This window comes from Ammospiza nelsoni, chromosome 6 (assembly GCF_027579445.1).
Source record: "Ammospiza nelsoni isolate bAmmNel1 chromosome 6, bAmmNel1.pri, whole genome shotgun sequence".
NCBI lineage: Eukaryota > Metazoa > Chordata > Aves > Passeriformes > Passerellidae > Ammospiza > Ammospiza nelsoni.
In genome coordinates this window covers 42,678,919-42,686,430 of record NC_080638.1, presented here as the reverse complement: position 1 = coordinate 42,686,430, position 7,512 = coordinate 42,678,919, and positions in this window count along the sequence as shown.

The following is a 7,512-nucleotide window of genomic DNA, read 5'->3' as shown; positions in this document are numbered from 1 at the left end:
TAGAAACTGAGATAGGTTTGGCTCATGTTCTTCAGTATACAAGGTCTGCTAATGCACAGCAATTGGCACAGAAAGGCTGACTCAAATGAAGGCACCGCAAGGGGCCATCATAGCTGCATCTCATGTAAGTGCAGGAGCTGGAGTGATGATGGAGTAGCCCTGGAAATAGGACCTGCACTGCTAGGACTCCTGGCTGGTTGCAGCACAGAGACAGCTTGGGACTGACTGGCTGTCATTATCTGAACAGCAAGTGTTGCTTTGGCTGGAAAAAGAGCTATCCATTTTCTGGAAAGTTCCCTTCCTACTGTTCTATGAGCTCTGTGGAGTTTTGCCAGCAGGAACTGTGCTGTGCAGACTGAGAAGTTCCTCCTCTTTTTCTTTTGTTTAAATGAAGTAGGAATTAAAGTAGATTCAAAGTGGATCAAACTGCAAAACTGTCAAATCCATGTGAAACCTACAACCTGGCAGTCAACTGGCCATAGTTGTAGCTACAGTAGATCCCATGGTGTGCTAATGGAAGTCAGGTTATTAATTCTTACTGTCTGGGACAAAATCCAACATGCTTAATTTTCGGCTTCCTTTAAGCTCTTTCCTGAACTTCCAGCAACAAGTTGAAGTAGCTTTCTTTATATCTTGAGCTCTGTTGCTTGCATTATGCCCCAGGAAATGACCAGCTTGTAGGAAGCCATGTGATTCAAATGTACATACCTGTGGGTAAGACCCCTCTGAGATCTTGCACAGTGCTAAAATACAACTGCTGTAGTTTTGCTCAAGAAGAGCAGAAGGAGCTGAAGAAGGTAAAAGCTGAAATTATATTAGCAAGTCTTCACAGAGTGGATAGGAAAGGTTACTGTGCAAGCAGAATTTTTTTCTGACTCAGCCTACAGAGTTGATCTAGCTCACAAAAAAACATGCATTACAACATTTTAAGAAGTACAGCAAAGCCTGTTTCTGCATTCTTGGGTGCTTCTGCTAAGTCCAAAGGGCAAAGTTGCTTCAGCATAGTCCATTGTTTGTTTTGGAATCTCAAAGATTAAAGATGTCTATAAGTGTTGTTAATTCTCATGGTTATTGTTAAATATTTCCTTTTATTATCTGTATCATAGCAGCTTCAACTTACCAAAAAAAAAAAAAAAAAAAAGGTGAGTTCTCAAGTGCACCCTCACTGTTTCCTGTCTCTGAGCACAGGAATGTTCTGTGCGTGAGGAGACTCCAGCTCACATGTCCCAGGAGAGCAGCCTGACCACCAGATTGCAGGCTGTTTTGGAGGCAGGCAGTCTCCACCCTTCCTATTGAAGCTGTGCCATGCTGCAGAAAATAGTTTCAGTTCATTGGTCTAGAGAAAGAGAAGGGGGGTCACAGGGAGTAGAGTAAGCGTAAGAGAAAGCCTGACTGTTCTGGTTAAGGCACCCATCTGACAGATAAAGCCTTAGATTCTCTTCCTGGCCTGCTTCTTAAATATTTCATATAAATAGTCACTGGCTAAAATGCAGAAACAGATGTTTTGAATACTGTTCTCAGAGGTGCCTAATTTTTCCCATGCTCTATATAGGAAATCTAGACATGGAACAAGAGGTTCTGAACTCCCCTCTGGGAACCCAGTACCTTTCTCTTTGGTGCTGTGGGGTTGAAGTTCTGTGTAACTAATTCCCATACTGGACCTGGTCCTCAGGGTATCACCTCAGAAGTCTGCTTCAGAGATTCACAGTCTCCATGATATTTCCCTTCCCAGTGTATTTGGCACTGATGGTTCTTTTGAATCCCTTCTTACAAGTGCTCCATTATTCCTTTGGCTCTTCTGGATAGCTTTAAAATGAAAAGCATCAAAAATCAGGTCAGACTTTATCTTTGATTAGGGTAGTTTTGACCTGTTACAGAATGCAGCCTTTTCCCCATTACAGAAGCTTGACTATGCCTGTTTTCAGATAACAAGCAAGATTTGAGTTGTTTTTCTAATCAAAAGGTTTGTGATACAGTTTGGTATTTTGCATTTCCCCCAAACACTGCCTGGATTGGAATAAATACACACCTTTACAGCTGAAGTTTTGGATTATATTTGGAGAAAAACTGACTTTCCAAAATGTCTGAGGAAAATCACAGGAATCTTTCCCTGCTCCACCCATTCTCCACCCCCCCTTTTTAAACTAGAACATTCATGTAAGCAATGTGAGCAATATGATTGGCTTTTTGGGGGTTCTGACCTAAACTTCTACAATTTTGCAGTGATTTCCTTAAACCTGACTGGTTTGGCATTCTGAAAGGGAGCATTAGGAAGGGATATATGTGCAGTTCTTCATGACCAAAAGTGTCTCACTGGCATGAAGAACATTTGGAAATGGGCTATGGTGGTGACACATGACTTGCAGGACAGCAGTGAGGACAAGAAATGGCATACTGATTTTCAAATACACCTAAGAAATAAGGTTTTATTTCTGATGAATCAAGGAATGGGTGAATTTTAAAAAAGTATTTATAATTTGTATTGTGAGTCAATAGCATTGAATTGTATGTGTAGATGTCAACCTCTTTTGGGTCTCTAAGTACCTTAACAGTCCTGTTTTTAACGGTGGAAAACCAGTGTGGGCTAGTTTTGTGAGTTAGCCAATTTGTTGGTTTCATCTGCTTTCTGGTGGACAGATGTGTGTGTCTGGCATGTTTGTAGGCAAGAAGGGTTCTAGGTGAGATTAGTAAATGGGAACAGACAACAAGACCAAACTTCTCAACTTACAGGGATGTTTAATCGGAATTTCAATATAACACCAAAACTTTTGGACCTGGTTTTCTCAGGAAGCTTTGGCAAAGAGCATTCAATGCCCTTCAGAATCCCCATGCCTTGATAAAGCAGCCTGAATGTGTGCTGCCAGCCTTGAGCAGGGTTATTCTTTGCTGGCCAGTGCTGTGAGGTGCCTCATCACACTTTGTTTGAATGTTTCTAATGGTGGTGACAGATGTTTCATTGAGTTGCAGAAAGTGAGCTTGGGCTGGTGCTTCAGGAAGCATTTTTGAGGTGGTGAGAAGAGCTACTAGCACAGGAAAAATTGGCTGTAGAAGAGTTTTCTGCAGTGCCAGAGCATTCTCTCTTTTGGCCAGGCCACAGCATCTCATCTGATCACTGGGCTTGCCAAGACACAGAGGAAAGAATTTGACTTCAGTGGTTCACAAATTACACAGGTGCCAGTATGTCCTTTCCAGTCCCTGTTCTGGAAGCAGCTCCTCCATCTCCAGTTACATATGAGCACTCTAACATGCTTTATTACTTTCTCAGGCTGCAGCATATTTCCCAGGTTCGTTTGGATCATTTTCCTGGGTTGAACCTGGTTCCAAACATAATAGTATGCTGGCTTTATCCCCATTCAGCATTCAGCTTGAGAAGAAATTATAGGAATGGGCAGTGGAGGAAGACAGGCTGGGGCCTTGTTTTGGTTACAAGATCTAGGCAAACAACTGAGTATTTTTTTGAACATTTGTACAATAAAAAGTATGACTAGGGAAAGGTAACTCACAACAGACGTGATTCCAGAGGTCTGAAATCCTGTCAGAGGGAAGGATGGAAGGAAGAAAAAAAGAGATATATATTTCCAGGTGCATTTCAAAGCCTCCAGTGTCACATATGGATGGTGAAACTCTAATTGGAGATTTAAAGATACCTGAGGTCAGGAAGAAATGGCACCCAGAATATTTTTATTTTCCACTATATACAGGGAGGCAAGAGAAGCACTATTTGCAGCTGTACCAGGTAGACAGAGTTTTGTGTTGTTTTATCCCAAAATATAAAAACAAATAATGATCTGAAGAAACACAGCCACTCTGGAGGAGGAGACAATAGCTGTTTCACTGCACAAGACATTACCTCTATAAAGCAGGACAGACACCAAAAACTTCCCTTTATCCTGCTTAAACACAAACACTCTAAGAATATAATATAATCAACAAGCTTTGAATTTTAGAAATATACTAAATTCAATACTTCCAGATTTGTGGGAAATGTCCTGGGAACATTAAAAAGATCACATGTCCAATTGGTAATTTTATTTCTCATTTGAAGGGTTCCATGTCCAACAGCATGGGCACAACTTTACGATGAAGTGATGAATTTTAACCAGCCTTTCTGGATTCCAAGTTTGCCTTGGTCTTTTATCAAAGGGCTCAGCAGATTTTATGCTGCTTAGCTGGGAACCATAATAGTAGCAAATGAGGAAGATAGTGAAGGTTTATACAGCTTTATATTTAATATGGGGAGTTTCTAGAAGGAGTCTGTAAGCAGGGACTGTTGCCCAGGCTCCAAGCTTTGGCCAAGCAGTTCTTGGCAGGCTTCAGAGAGGGTGGTGAAAATGCAGCTTTAAGCCATCCTTACATCATCCCAGGGCTGTCTCCCTGCCAGTGTGGTCCCTTGTGTAAACTGTAACACCAGCAGAGCTACTGAATTTTGCAGGAGCTACCACTGTACCAAATAAACGACTCTGGTAACTGGGAATCTATGAGAAATAGGCTTGGCCCAGCCATTTCTGAACTGTACACGTTTCAAGGGACTCGGGGAAGGGAGAGCCATTGCAGTCTCTGCAGTGGCTGCAAACCAGCTGAGGCTTTGTCATATCTGCACTGGCTGATGTGCAAGCAGCTGGCTGAGCTGCCTCACAGACTCCATTGCAGTGATAATGTGGCAAAAACCAGCTTTCAGTGTCTGGAGGAGCTGGCCCTGAGAATGCCTGTGTGTGCATATGCAGATGCATGCGATGTCACTGAATGTCCTCTGCTCCCTGCAAAGGTCACTTTGTCTGAGACTTTTCATTTACTTCAGAATAAAGCAGCCTCGAGAATGTAATGAAGGAAATTAGGTCTGAAATTTGTTTCCTAACACCCATGAATTGCAGCACCAAGCTAGGGGAAAGCATTCAAATCCCTCTCTGCCCTCTTGGATAGAATTCTGTTTGTAGCTCTGTAATAATCAGCAGACATCAGTGTCTGCTACAACTGAGTATTTTTGGTACCTAATTGGCACTTAGATACTAATGTAATAGGAGCTTTAGAAATAGCTAAAGCAGATAAATATTGCTTCTTTCCCTGTGTGTATGTCTGTATCGCCTGTGTGAAGCTGTGTATTAATGTGAAAAATTCCCTGTTGATTTTAATGGAATGCATTTCTCTGTAGAGAATTTGCTTCTTTCAAAGCTGCAGTAATGTATAGAAGGGATGATTTTTTGTGGGTGCTGTGAACATCTAGAACAAATTCCTGAACTATTATTTGTGCAGAAACTGTGAATGCTCCCAGCTTGCAAATGAAGTCAAACCCTTGTTAATGTTTACAGTAAAACAGCTGTTCTCAGCATTTCTCCCTGAGCCTCAGCTACTTTAGCTTTACCATACTCAGCCTTACATCATAGCAGCTGCAATAATAAGAGGCTGAAAGAGGTCAGAAGCAGCCAGTCCTGCTAAACCACACCTTTGTTTAAAAGAGATTTTGGATTGTAAAATATCTCAATTGCTAAATTTTTCAGCCTGACTGGACTCCATGCATGAACTGGGTTTTCAAAGACCTAGCTCACCAAAAGCACATAGGCACTGCAGAGTAAAGCAGAACACAGGCTCTTTATACATTTTCCTGGGAAACTTTCTGTAGATCCAGACTGGGAAATGTTCCAAGGCTTCACAGAACTAAAGATAACAGTAATAAAAAATTGGACTGGAGCACACTGACTTTTAAATGAAATAGCTTAGCCTAGTACACTTGCATGGCAAAGCCTTCATAATTTGTGCAGCAGGACTACAAAAATAGTTGTCTTTATTTACACAAATAAAAGTAAGATAACTACAGATTACTGAATTTTAACAATTAGGAGGTATGAAAACAAACAATATTCTAGGAAAAGAAAAAAGACATCATCATGTAGGATGCTTTCAAGACTATATTTTCTTTGTAAATATTTGTGATTGCTCAAATAATAAATTTGAGCTACTGGATATGTTTCATAAAAATAATTAGGTGTTAGCAGAATGTAAAATAGACCATTGACCTGCTCAGTCTTCTTTTCAGAAATGAAGAGCCACAATTTTTGTGGTAAGTGTGAAGTGTATGGTCTATTGAGTTTCTGCAGTGTCTACATTGTGGAAATACATGAATAAATAGGAATTTAAAGTGAATTTAAGAACATTTTAATATTAGATGCCCTCCATGTGATTTACTGAAACCTTTTCTGCTCAGTAGCAGAGATAGGCGGTTTTTAGCATGTAAAAGAAAATGTGTTCATTGCTGCTTTATTGCATTACGTAGGAATTGGATAAAAAAGGTAATTTTATTTTACTGACAATAAAAATTTGAAAATCAAAGTAAGAAGAAGGTAGGATTTTTACAGTTGAAAAATTCCAAATAAATTTATAGGTACGAGGGGTTTTTTTGACAGCATTTTCACAGTTAAAATCAAGTGTGAACATTGCACTCATGTGACAAATACCACCTGTGACACCAACAGCAACCTTAACTAGTCTTGAGATTCACAGACTGATGTCACAGACTGTGAGATGATGTCACTGATGTCATAGATTGTGGCAATAGGTTGGGATAAAGGGGCTGTCACAGCTGGACTGCTGAGTTTAGCAGATTCTGCAGCATGTTGCCATCAAAAGGACTTAAATCCCAAATGTGCTTTACAGTACAAGAAAGAGAAGAAGTAAGCAAAGGTGGCCGCAGAGAAGAATTTGTAGCTTTCATTGATACAGGAACTTTTAGATGATACTAGATACTTTTAATTCAGAGGGGCTGCAAATTCCATTGATACATTGTAAAGACAGTGTAAAGTGGAAATGACTGTGTCAAAATTGTAATAAATTGGGCCATAGATTCAATAGTGACTAATAATGATGGTGAATTACTTGCCTTGAAATAATTCTTTGAAATTCTTAGGATTTCAGGTTGTAGTTGTATATGGTACTGACCAGCAAAATAGAATACGTGCTCTTTCTTGAAGAGGCTAAATGTACAAGGGCTATGAAAGGTAATAACATGAGATGTAAGGTTCAAGCAAACTATTCACAGTAACCATAGGTACAAATGGTAGTCTATGCTTTTATCACAAAATCCTTTACTGCCTGGGGAAGAACCCCAGCTCCCCAAAAAACAATTTTATGTACCTTCATACATATATATTATGTATACATCTATAATATGTACATATATATATATTTTGTATGCATATTTTAATGCCAAGTGCTTTTAAAATATGCACATATCAATGACATAAACCTTTTGTAAGTACACACCTGAGCTAAATATTACTTAGCAGTGTGCATTTTTCTTTGAGTTTCACTGGTGCATTCAGAACATGATCAGTTTGTTTCTTTTGGCACAAATTGTCACCTGAACCCCTGAATAAAAATATTGCTTCTACTCTGTCATATAGAGAGAATATATTCTGACTCTCGCTCTAGGTACAAATGTGGCTGTCACATTTGAAAAGGCAACAGTTAAATACTTGTTTCTGCTGTCAGAAATGCAGCAGTTAAACCCTAAATAATATC